Source organism: Buteo buteo, chromosome 13 (assembly GCF_964188355.1).
Source record: "Buteo buteo chromosome 13, bButBut1.hap1.1, whole genome shotgun sequence".
Taxonomy (NCBI): domain Eukaryota; kingdom Metazoa; phylum Chordata; class Aves; order Accipitriformes; family Accipitridae; genus Buteo; species Buteo buteo.
Genome location: NC_134183.1, coordinates 24500305 through 24513322, shown reverse-complemented (window position 1 = coordinate 24513322; position 13018 = coordinate 24500305). Strand labels below are relative to the sequence as shown.

Sequence of the window (13018 nt, the reverse complement as noted above, 5' to 3'; positions counted from 1 at the left end):
TATCAAGTGAAAAGCCTGGAACGTGCAAGAAGAGGAGAAACAAAACAAGGTCTAATAAATATTTCACAAGTGCAGATATGAAACTTGTTTGAGAAAAAAACCTTGCCCCAGTCCAAACAAGCAACACGGGCAAGAGCCAGAACACGGTCAGCGTTCCCTCCTGCACCCACAAAGTTATCGTCATAGTTAATGCAAGACTTACCTGGTTAGCAAGGCTGCCTTACACAAAAGGCTTTCACATGTTTAGTGTATAACAACTAAAAATATTAATCTAGAGGAAGATAAAGCACCTGTCAGTGTAAGCACATTTGGGTCAGTTTTGTACTGCGCAAGGGCAGAGAGGAAAAACTCCTCCTTGTTTCTGGCTCTTGCCACCTTTTCCTCTAGCCAGCACTGGAGCAACCTGCCTTCCCTAGCTTCACTGACTGCCTATACCCCAAAATGGGTATCTGTTTTAACTTCCCTAATGCAGATTAATCAAGTCCAAGACAGTTTAGCATACTGCTTTACTGCAAATAGCACCCAACATCAGGAAAATATTTACAGCTAAGTATTCCCTTGAGCTGTGACATATACATCAAAAGACCATAAAAAACACCTTCAGGAAGGACATCTAGTTCCTCTAAAACGGTCAAATAGCACATTTTCTGTTATCTTCTATTTTAGAGCAATCTATCACACTACAAACCCAAACAGGACTGGAAAGCAGCAATTCATACAGTTGTAAGTTAGTTAAGTATGAAACACTACAAGAACGGAATTAACAAGATTTACATAACTTCCCCTACAGAACCTAAAATATAAGCTGAAAGAACCAGACCTTAACCCTTGCAACTGAATTCAGTGCCCCACAGAAGTCAGGACTGCTAGAAGTTAATCAGGTCCCCTGAGTATAACTGTGAGGCCATACTTCCATGACACTTTTTTTGACCAAACGTTATCTAAGCAATCGAAACCAAGAACATAGTTCATGCAAGTAAAACATACCAGTAAATTGTCCTCCAAGTATCTCAGTAACCAATCTTGGAAAGCTTCAGTTTAGAGCATATTAGCTTTAGGCCCATAAAAACAATAGCAGAAGTCACAAATCTTATCAACCAAACTGCCTGGTGCTAGAAGAGGACATGACAACCCTAAAGTCAGGTTTTGGGTGCTTTCAAAAGGCAAGAAAAAAGAAAACAAACCAAACACATTACCCCAAAACTCTCCAGCTCTATATGCTACTACAGAAGTCTAGCCACCTCACAACTGCAACAGCGATGAAAAATAATTTTTATCGTCAAACATCCCACCCACACTTCAGCTCACACTCCTGTTACATGGGCAACTAGCAGCTCCTTATCACTACAAGGGAGAACTTTCATCCCTTTTTCTCCCCACCTTTCCCCTACCAGTCATGCAGTCTGGCTGACTCCCTCAGCCCAGCTCTGGTGCTCATCAGACCCTTCCATCTGCCTCTGAGTCACTGATCTGGCAGAAGCTTGGTCAGCTTCTGATAAGCAAAAGCGTGGCCTACCCAGAGCATAAGAGGAATGGCAAAGCAGATTCTCCTCCATTCAGCACTGACCTCCTAGATTTGCTTACCTCACCTCATTTAAAACCAAAAACCCCACACAACGCAAAACTATCACACTAAGAATGCCCCAAAAGTAACTTGCTATCCTCACAGAAGGAAAGATCCCCCAAAAAATCTGTGAAACGGGGTATCCAAATGTCATGGTTCACAGTTGACCCTCCCTCACTGGACTAGAAATCACGGGTAAACACATCTGTATCTAGATGTTAGGAATCCAGACATAAAAAAATTGCTACTCAAGTTATTATCCCATGCTGAAGGAGACCTAGTGAAACTAGACATTAAAAAGCCTAACTTACAAGCTCAGTTTCTGCACATAAGCCACCTATTTTCCCTGTAAACACACATACATTTTAGAGAAAATGCAGAGGCACCATTTTAAGGTCCAGGCTGAAGTTATGCCTTTGCTACTCTTACAATATCTGTAGCAATGCAGAAAAAACGAAAATAGCAGACTGCAGCTGCAAGTACATTAAGCAGGGAAGCTTTGACAGCAGTGTAAAAAAGATTGAGTTTGCTGCCACTGAACTTTGCACTGAGGACAGTAACAAGAGAGAGCACCTGACTCATTTGGCTATTGTAATCATGGAACAGCTAAAAGGCTATTCGTTCTGTAATCTTACACATACAGAAGACAGCAAGTTTGGAGGACTTGACAGCTCAAGAGATCAAGAACAGAGCCTTTCATCTTTAAGTCACCAGTTCAAACAGAGACCAGAATAGTAGCGATCAAAAGCTACATGTGATGGCTGTTCAGGGATTAGACGAAGAGATGGTTACTCGCTGTCCAGTTCCCAACAGATCAGTGCGAATCAAGAGCTTTCTTCACAATTTTGCACCTGTTTTTCACAGTCTTGAATACATTATACCTCCTGGATTCTGTACACGTTAATAAGTAGCAAAAGCAACTGAACTGCTGCATACGCATACTGAACTTGCATTGTAGCAAAGGACTTTACCCTCTGCTTGTCAATTATGTCAGCACTACAGCATGTGCTGAATTTTTTATTTATTGTTTTTAAGCAATTATAGCTCTTTTAGCTTTTTTATTATTAGAGACAGCTTTAAAAATAGTATTTAGCTTCCCATTCCCTTCAGACCCTCAGATGCTGCAATCCTGTTTATACACAATAATTCTCAAAAACTTGCTGTATAAGATATTTTTGGAAACATATTAATTTCAAAAGCACATTACTATAGGAAGTTCAGAACTTTGGAACAAATTTCAGAAATTTGAGAAATTATTTTGAGACATTAGTAATCACTTTTTATCACACCTAAACAGCATAAACTTCATGAGGATCATGTCTACATAAGGACAGGGGGGGAAAATTCTCTGTGTGATGAAAAACATTCCTTTTCATATTCTTATACATTCTTCAGTACATCAGTGTACAGTCTCTAGAAAGTCAATTAGCAATAGCTCCTTTCCAACCTGACTTTAGTTTTAAAAGTCTGCAAAAGTACCTGGAATTTCCAGGCTGGATAAGCAAGATGAAAACAAGTTCAGAGTGTATGTTGACTGAAGGTTCTGGAGCACAGGTTCATTGTCCTGCTACAAACACCACTACCAAAACCAATCTTCTATACAACCCCAGCGATACATAGTTCCATAGTTCTTAGTAGCGTATTACTTCCCAAGAATGAAGTTGCTGATGAAAAGCCAAGATCCTAGAAACTTCATTATCCTTAGGAGTAACTATGGAGGCCCTCACATACAAAGAATTCAGCTTGCTATTCCAGGAGCCTAGAGAGAACAACATACCAGACTGATGAGATTTCAGTAATCTTGAAGAACTTTTGAGATTTCTCTTGCTGCTTTCAATCCAAGATGTACTAGTGCACAGCAATAATCAAATCTGGAAACAACAAAGAGGTGCATGTGGTAAATACCGGGTCTTCACAGGACTGGTGAGTTGTCTGGACAGCAGTACAGATGTACCAGACAGAAACACATTCCCTTGTAAGTTTTAGCAGCCATCTCAAACCACCCAAAGCTTAGCTACCCTGAGAACTTACTGAAGTTCATCCACATGTTAGATTCCAACTGCTTCCTTCTGTGTAGGGAATAAGCCATTAAGAGAATCACTCCCTGTCTCCCCTGTTATCTCCTGACCTATAAAGCTGCACACCTCTAACAGGTCTCACCCACTCTCAGCAGTTGCCATGTTGGTTTGGAGGTGGCAGGGGGTGTTGTTGGGGTTTTGGTTTTGTTGTTTGGGTTTCTTTTTTTTTTTTGGGGGGGGGGGCATGGGGTTTTTTGGTTTGCTTGTTTTTTTAATTCAGGACACAGAATTATATCTTGTACAGCTGCACCACTGAGGCCTCCAGTGATAGATGGCCACATCACTCACTTCAGTCAGAGTCCTTGAGAAAGGATCTAGACATTTTAGAAGACTTTTCCTTGACATCAGAGATCTCTTGGGTGAAAAGAAATAAGTATACTACAGTTTCCATTAAATTCAGCATGCTCCAAGTACATTTCTATGTAATCTATAATACTCTTTGTAGCTTAAATCAAGTATCTTGAATGCAAGTCATAGCCCATTCAGTATTAAAAAAAATAAATAAAAATAGCTGCATAGCTATTAGCTGCCAAGAAAATGGAGCCAGAAGTTTGTATACTTACAATTCTCTCAGAAATCAGACTGATTAATATAGCTGTTACAAAAGGACACACTTTCACAGAAACAGGGATTACCTTTATCTGTAACCATAGCAACTTTTCAGTAGTTTGTGTTAATGCTACTCTGCTTCCGATAACCTGCCACTATCTCTTTCAAGCTATTTGTATAAGGTTTTGAATGTGCCATCTGAGACCATAAAGTAACCAGAAGTTGAAATGTAAACTTAACATTCTTAGATCACTCTTAAAAGCACATTATGTAACATACAATGCTGTGCATTTTTGCCATAAATTCATCATTAGTCAAGAAGTAAATTTATTTTAATCTGTTATTATTTTAACATGATTCATAGTTTTGCAAGACAAAAAAATATTTTAAGAGGTATCCTATGAAATACATACAGGAGATAGCTTCTTCAGCAGTGAAGAATTTCTTCTCCTCTATCTGGAAAGTAGTAAACACAAGGAATTATGCCACTGATATGTCACAGACTTTGATATCCAGTATCATAAGGAACAAAAATCCTCCTAAAAAACACTTACTTTTGCCTGAACAAATATATGACAGATCAGAAAAGAGCCAGTCCCCTTGGTCTAGGTTAGGTGATAATATAAAGAACAGGTATAGGAACCTCAGCACCAGATAAACAAATGAGGCAGAATTCAAAGATCAAAGCTATATAAGTTAAAGGAGAGACAGGAAAGAGACTAAGGAAGGAATTGGCATATTTGCTTCCTCAATTGTTGAGTTACCATCATCCACAGTTCAGAAGAGGATTAGCACTCTGTGAAAGAAATTATTTAAGATGACATCAGACAAACAAAGTCATTTGCTTGGAAGCAGGAGGAGGAAGAGAATAGTTTCTTCTCCTCCCCCCCCCCCCCCCCCCCAAAGTTCATAGGGCAGCTTACGAAGCTGTGCCCTTCTCTCTTCAGTGTACACAGACAGTTTGGCACAGTTAAGATGCAAGTATAGATCCTTAGAAGACTGAAAGAAACTCAGCATGCTCTTTACTCCCTCTAACTCTTATGCAATGACATCTATTATAAGACAAGCCTGGACAAACATCTAGGGAATGGACTTCAGAACACAACGGTGCACTTTAAGTCAGTCCACGCAGGGGGAGAAGTAACTACCTTTGGTTTTGCCAAATGCCTCCACATTACATCAGCACATTTGGTGGAAGCTTCTGTATTTCATTGTTGTTGCCGTTGTTACTAGCAGTACAATAATTAGCGCTTTTTATTTTTTAAGATTCCCCCATCCTACCATCCTGTGGAAACACGAGTGGATGTTCACACCCCTTACCTATCACTCCAGGCTTTCTGCAGAGCCTAGAAGGAGGTAAGTCTGGTTAAATTTCGCAGGGCTGCTCGGTGAACACAAGAGCAACAAGAAGAACTTTTTGTCCAACAAAACGCCGAAGGATGACAGACGGTGCAGACTTAAACCCTTGGTTTAACTGGAAGGGTGCCGCAACACCAACTGCACGTTGCTTCCTAAACACTTCTGTCCCCCAAACGAGACAAAACCGCTGCACTGAACTTATCCGAGGGGCAGACACCAACAGCCCCGGCCCGGGGGCAGGCCCCGACAGAGAGGCGAAGGGGACCCCCCCCCCCCCACTACCACCACCACCACTTCAAGTCCGATCCCCCCAGCAGCTGGGAGACCCGCCGGCCGGGGACGCCGACCCCCCCACCCCTCCGCCCCGGCCTCTCCCACCCCACCTAAAATAACTCCGGGGGCGGGGAGGGAGGGGAGCGGGCGGCGGGGGCCGGGCGGCGGGCCGGCCGGCTGCCTCTCCCCTTCCACCCAAGGACACGAGTACAAACACCTCTGCCCTGGGATGGCTCCTGCGCACGCAGCGAGAAGCTACCCGGCGAGGGGGGGGGTGAGGGGAGGAGGAAGGAACGACCAAAAAAGGGAGAAAAAGAGCCCCGGGGCCCTGGGCCCGGCCCGGCCCCGCCGCCGCTCCGCAGCCCCGGGCCCGCCGGCTGCGGGGGTCGGGGGTGGGGGAAGAGGCGGTGGGGGGACGACGACACGGACACCGTCCCCTCAGCCCCCCCGCCGCTACCCAGGGGCGAGCGGGCGGCCGCCGCCCCACCTGCCCCGGCGCAGAGAGGGGCCGCCGGCCCCCAGCCCGCCCGCCCGGCCGCCCGCCGGTGCCCGGCCCTCGCCGCGCTGCCCTCACCTGCCTCCGGGCCCGCCGCGTCCCGCCGCCGCCCGCCCGGCCCCGCCTGGCCCCGCTCGCTCTTCACCAAACTTTTTTTTCCCTTTCTCCGTGTTTCGTAGCCCTCGGAGTGACGCGGGCGGGCGCTGATTGGCGGAGCCGAGGAAGGGAGGCCGCGAGCAGCAGGAGGCGGTGCTACGGCCCGCGACTAATTATTACAACGAGACGGCGGCGACGTGAACCACAGAATGCTATTTAAAGGGACAGCGGCCTGTCCCGTGTTTTCCCCCCCCCCCCCTCCTCGCCAGTGACCTGAGGCGAACGTAGGGGTGGGAGCGGGGGGGCGAGCGGGCAGCGGCCGCCGGCACTGGGCAAGTTGGGCGGGCCGGGGGGGCCCGGCCGGCGCTGGGGGGCTGCTCCCCCCAGTCTGGGGTTGGTGGCCTGCGGCGGCCGTTTGGGGGCAGCCCGTGAGGAGATCGCCCCCTCACACCGCGCGGTATCTCGGCACGTCGTCGTCCATCCTCCTTTCCCCCCCCCCCAGTAAATTCGTTTTGCTGTGAATATCCCGTGTAGCTGCCTGCTGCCACCCCCTCTGCCCAAGGTGGGTGTTTCACAAAGGTGAAAGAGAAGGTTTCCTGTCAGCGAGCGGGTGTCGCCCGGGTGGGCTCGGAGCGGCTGCGTGGGGGGGTGTGCGCCACCCGCCGCCCCCTGGGCGGCCGCCCGCTTTACATGCCCTGTAAAAAGTCAGCTCTGGGGTCTGAGTCTCTTGTTATCTACAGTACGTCACCTGACTCGTTTCTGTTTTCTTTTCGTGGGGTGTTTTGGTTGGGGTTGGGTTTTTTTTTTCCTTGTGGGGCTCTGAGACAATACCCCACGGCTTATTTTTATACAGAACATTTTCGCGTCACGCCCGCTATACACAGTCTTGCCTAATGTCACAGGCGGCTGTAAACTGTACCACGAAGGAAGGTTTTAAAGGTGAGATTTAAGGACGATGAGTGGCTTGGCAGCTCGAAGCAGATAGGAAGGGAGGACAGGAATCCACTGAGATGTAACAAGCCAAATAAAAGAGGAATTTTATCTGTGGATAGTGGAGAGGAGCAGGCCAAGCCTGGAGGAGCTGCCAGGAGGAGAGCTGAGTTTGTAGAGAGTTTTGCAGGAGGAAAAAAAAAGTGTGCAGTTGTGAAGCTCAAGGGAAGCCAGAGAAGCTGAGGATGGGTAAAACATGCTTCCCTTTACTAGGGGAACACTGAACAGATTTTAAAATTTTGGTCTTTTTTCGAGTAGAGGAACTTGAGACTAGCCTAAGGAAGGCATTGCAAGAGGACACATAAAGATTTCAGCAAAGATAAAGTCCTAGCAGAGATCGTCCATTGGTAAGAGCTCACTATCGCCAACATTGTGAGCTGAGCAGGCAGATGCGTAAACCTGGCGAAAGCACTTAATGGGCAGAAGGCCCCTAATTTTTTTTAATTTTTTTTTTAATATCTGAGCTTGGATCAAAACCAGAAAATGCTGGTGCAACCAGCATGGAAGTGCTAACATAGCTTTACAGCTATTTTGGTAAAGATTATTCACTCTTGGCTGTCTTTGCTGATGCAATAAGTCTTCCAAATGCCAGGTTGCATGAACAGAAGATGACCTGCATTGCATGTGGGTATCACAGCATTCCCCACAACATTATTTGGAGCGCTTTCATGGTCTTGGCAGTAATCATAAGGAGCTGTGGGGAGTGATGATCACATGCCTCCAAGCCTCTCCATGATCATCTTTTTTTTTTTGTATCATTTTTTTTAAACCTTAAATTCCCTTTGGTTCATCTCGGACTGCTTTCTTTGTGCCAGGTTTCATCTCATCATTAGAAAGATAGATACAGAATAGTAGTGTGGAATATTCACAGTGTCTGTTTAGAAAAAGGCCAACTGATTCTTTTGCAGTTGTGAGCAACCAGCACAACAGCTGGCAGTACAGCACTGGGAATAAAAAGGGAAATGCAAACAGTGAACAAGATGGACACTTCCTGCCAGGAGTTACTGACCAGCAACACATGGTGGAACAAATGTTAAGTTATGGCATCAAATGTCAAGGGGGGGCAGCAGGATGTTCAGATGTGATCTTCCTCAAGTTGTGTAAGAAGCTTGTCTGTCTTCTGATGTGCCAAAATGAGAAAACTCAGTTACAGTAATGCTGGAGTAAGTAGATTTCTTGCAGCATTCAGAACTCAACTCAAAAGAGGCAAACAACTGGGAAATAAGGGACACAAAGGTCTATGTTATCTGCAGAAAAAGAGCTAGTAGTCAAACTGTCTCTGAGGGAGAAAATTCATAAACAAGATGGCCAGGCTTATTCTTGGGGTAGAATACAGGATGGAGTTAAAAATTAAATGTACATCTCAATCCACTGAGAATGGAAGACATAATATTGAAGAAATAGCATTCATTTTTCTCATTTGAGGACCTCAAGACTGATGGGCTAAAAAACCTTGCTTAACCCAAGTAGGGTGAGGAAAGAGGGAAGTGCATAATCAGAGAAATTACACTAAGCTCTTAACCACCCAGAGAAGGGCATCCTTGACTCTGAGAAAGGGTCAGAAGTCAGCTAAAGAACATGGGAAGTCAAAAATGACCCTGAGCCAGCAGATGAAAACAGAAGACTGTTTTCTGTAGATCACTGCAAAGGAGTTAGAGGCTGTTCATCCACCTTAAGTTGATAGGAATAGTTTTGATTTTTAAGAGTACACAAATGTTCAGCAGGACATAGGACAGCCAGAAGCATGCGGAGCTTGACAGGTAATGGGATGTTCATCTTCACGGAGCAACTTCATTCTAACCAGGCATGATTTTGCTTCAACAGAGCAGTCAAAAAGAAGCTCCAGACGATTAAGTAGGGGATCCTGGTACAACCTGAAACACCCAGGAGGGAGGTGAAAGGTTTCCCAGCTATGCCAGTGATTTGATGATGTATGGCGAAATGGAAAAACCAGTGAACATTACTTCCTCATTTATAAATAACGTCACAACTGAAACAGTGTTTAATCTCCTTGACCTGCATTATTTAGATCTGCCTGTCATATTTTAAAGTTCCCATCACCTTGATATCTCAGCACAATTTATTTCCATGTTTTTAAGGGCCATCTGTTCATACACCTCTTTAGAAAACATTGGCACAAATTTTCTGAAAGGAGTTTCTCCTAATTTTTACTCCCTTCTCCCAAATCCATTTAATATATCTGCTAACACAGAGGACCTTTTTCTTTGGTTCCTTTTATGTTTGCTTCTGCTATAGTAGCTTGGTTTTTTCTTTTGCTAAATCTTTAAAAATCACTTGAGGAATCTTAGTAATGTATCCATTTTGAGGTAGGTTTATCTTCAGAGCTGATAAATAGAAAGTCTCTTCTTCACTTCACTGGGCTTTGGATCAGGTGTTTAGCGCTAACATCATTTCAGTTCTTCTAATCTAGTTGTTTGGGGCACAGCATGCAGCCTCTGAGACTGCTGAGATATTCACCATAGGCTTTAATGAGAGCAGAATCAGCCCCTACTTCCTGAGAGATAGCCTATAAAAATCCAAAAGAAATAAGCACAAGACTTTCTTGAAGAACTGAGTCTTAAATTTCATTTTATTTGATTCTGAATCTCACTGGATTTTTTTTCTACAGCCACTTTGACCTCTGTTCTATGTCTTATCTTAACAGGATGGGCTGGAGTTTCAGTTACCCAGACCTACTGGAAATTGGGCCCAGCAGTCACTTGGCAGTGGCCTTTCGAGAGCAGCAATGCCAGCTCTCTATTGCAATGCTCACATTCAGAGATCTGTAGAATCTGCAAATTCTGCTTGTATTTGCAAGCCCAGAACGCCACTGACTTCAAGGGGGTTGTAGGATTTTAGCCAAGAGCAGAAATTGGCCCCAGATTCCCTCATGCTTCTGATTATATGATGTTACCGTCAAGAACTAACAGCATGCTTCATGACGCATTTCACTTTTAAATTACATAAAGGATATTTGCTGTGCCGATGCTACATAATTTGCAAGAAAGATGCACATATGGAAATGAAAAAACACTAATCACCATTAGGATTTCCAGCTTTCAGCATTCATTTTCCAAAACAACCCTGGGACTATTTCTTGTCAAAAAAATGCACAAATGAAAATCCCATTTCTTGGCATTTATGTATGTCATTCTGGAGTCTTACTCACCAAGTCTGTTGTGAAAATGGTCAGAATAAAAAAAAGCCTTATAATGTACAAAAAGTTCAATACTCTGCTTTTATTTTCTGTATACTGGTTTCCTAGGCAGAGACATGAGTCCATCTCCAAAAATAATTAACATTTTTCTGCCTTTCAAGGGCTGGGAGAAGAGAAGGAGATCTGGGGAAAGCTGAGTGATCACCAAGGACAACAGGTAAAAACACAGAAAAAGGTTGAGAATGAATGGATCAAAACTGTAAAAACAGGTAAGCGGGATGCCAGGCAGAGCACGTCAGACAATGCCCACTGCTGCCCGAAAGCATCCGAGCAGTCAGTGGAGCCAGGTCAGTGCTACCCTGCCCAGAGTGATGGCACCTGCTTCAGAGCCAGCAGCTCATGGATACTTTCGGAGATGCAGAAAGAACCTGAGAGCAAACTAGCCGCTCGGTGTCTTTCTGGAGCGGGGAGCAGCGTAGGATGGAGGTCCTCCACAGGGCAGAGCTCCAGTCTGGTTCTAGTCGGAGCTACTGGGCTGCTCAGTATCCTTCGAAATGAGGCAGACTGTTTTGCCACATGGTTACAAGTCTGAGAGCTTCCTTCTAGATAGTCGTGTTTAGAAATACGGGCTGGGGCCTTTTAAAGCCTTAACAACTCCCTACTTAAGCTTTTAATATCCGTGTTAAATAGTTCATTGAGCATGGCCTGGTATTCGGGAGAACAGTGTGCCATTGTTGGCCGATGAGTAACTTTAGGCAAAGTCATTATTTTGTACCTCTGTGCTTTTTCTTCTCCTGCATCTGCTTTGTCTACGTAGATAGTAAAGTCTTTCAGGAAAGGAGTGGCTCACACTATGCACGTCTAGTCATCAACACAGCCAACTCCAGTCTCACTGAGAGCCCCTCTGTGCCCCTCCGTCCTACCCGTAACAGTAGCATCTTAACGCGTCAGCCTCTGTATACGCTTGCTTTTCACCCTACTGTAGAAGCAGGGTTTTAGTATTAATTACTATTTAAAGTCTGGAGTCCTAAATTCTCTAACATTAAAGTATCCATATACTGTGCTTGCATAAACCCTTGCACAAATAGGTCACTGTATAGAAGGCCCAGAGGCTACTAACTGCTGTGGCAACCAGGTGCTAAATTGTGCATATAAAGGGGCCAGAGATGCTCTAACAGGACAGCAATATTCCTTCGGCCACTGGAAAGTCACCACGCACGCAAGAAATCTCACCCTATCTGACTCTGCTCTAGTCCTTGCAATTTAAGGGGAGCATCAGGGCAGCACTGCTTGGTGATCCCTTAATAGCAGCATTCCTTCCAAGGCCTTTAAAAGCCAGCAGAATTTAGCGCATCCCTGAGGGTGCTCTGGGCCAATTTTTGCTTTTGCAACTTCCTGTTGCCTCTACTGCATGTAGCAGAACTCTTGGCTCATACTGTGCCGCTGGATTCTTGGATTGAGAGGGCTGTTCTGTGTAAATAATCTTGGTGCCTGGGCACATCCTTGTGTCTAGAAAGCAAACAGTGTGCTCCAAGCGTCTGTCAAGGATCTAGATACAAATGTTCCAAATGACAAAAATGTCTGTTCATCCATCTACCTGCCTGCTTAGGAATGCTGAGAGCACCAGAGTACTACGGGTTTGACGCTCTTGTTTGTTCTGTTACTGTCCATCTGACCTTGCTGTTTCAGATAGGCTATTTGTCAATGCCACAGAAATCTGCTGCAACAACAGAGGGAATATCTGGTGTCAGTATTCTCCGGCTCCTTGAGGGAACTACCTCATTAGAGAAGCTAAAACGTCGCTTTGATTGCTTAGAAGCAAGACATTTGTTTTGCAAAAATCTCCAAGCAGTTATTCACGTCTTGTAAAATCATAATGCCTGAAGTCTTTTTCTAAAGCAGTCTTGGATACTGGAATGACTTGAAATTTGCAGTCAATAAAAAGTTTTACAGCAAAGCAGATCTGATCAGTGTTTCCTTAAGTGAGACAATTAATCTTCTCTGTCAAAATGTCATCAGATTTTGGTGGATTTAAAAAACAATAAAATGTTTTACTGGAGAAAGTAATAAAACAGGACATCTCTATAGCTTCACAGATGTTCATAATGCATTTGAGATTCTGTATGCTTTCTTTAGGAAATTTGGAGCTGAGACTTTTAATATACCTAGAGCACATATTTTTGTCCCATAATATCCAAGTATTTTGTCACGATCAGCTTTAACCTCTCTCATAAACTTTGGCAGGGGACATCGAGCTGAAATGGGATGACTGCTGTCCTGGTATTCTACCTTAGGAAAGAAGCCTATTGGAAGATTGATAGCTATGTTTGCTTTTGGGTAGTACCTTTCATTCAAGGATCCTAAAGCAATCGCAGAAATCCCAAAGTCTTCCTAGCCAGAAATATGACACAGCCTTACTGCTTTTCTGAAGTGTACTTTACTCATTGTTGTATTGC

General features: G+C 44.5%; 1 protein-coding gene across 3 annotated transcripts in view; it reads right to left on the bottom strand.

Moving 5' to 3' along the window:
* ZFAND6 (zinc finger AN1-type containing 6) overlaps positions 1–6509 on the bottom strand; it is a 38996-nt gene extending 32487 nt beyond the window's left edge. Inside the window, exons 1-3 of one of the 3 annotated variants that reach the window (XM_075045109.1) lie at positions 6398–6509; positions 4605–4647; positions 3342–3435 (exon numbers count right to left, since the gene is read on the bottom strand). The gene's annotated coding sequence lies outside the window, so the exon portion shown is untranslated. Of the gene's footprint in view, positions 1–3341; positions 3436–4604; positions 4648–5511; positions 5713–6397 lie in introns of those variants that run through there. The other 2 variants (XM_075045110.1, XM_075045112.1) reach the window with 2 other exon arrangements.
* Between the last annotated feature and the right edge of the window lie 6509 nt (positions 6510–13018).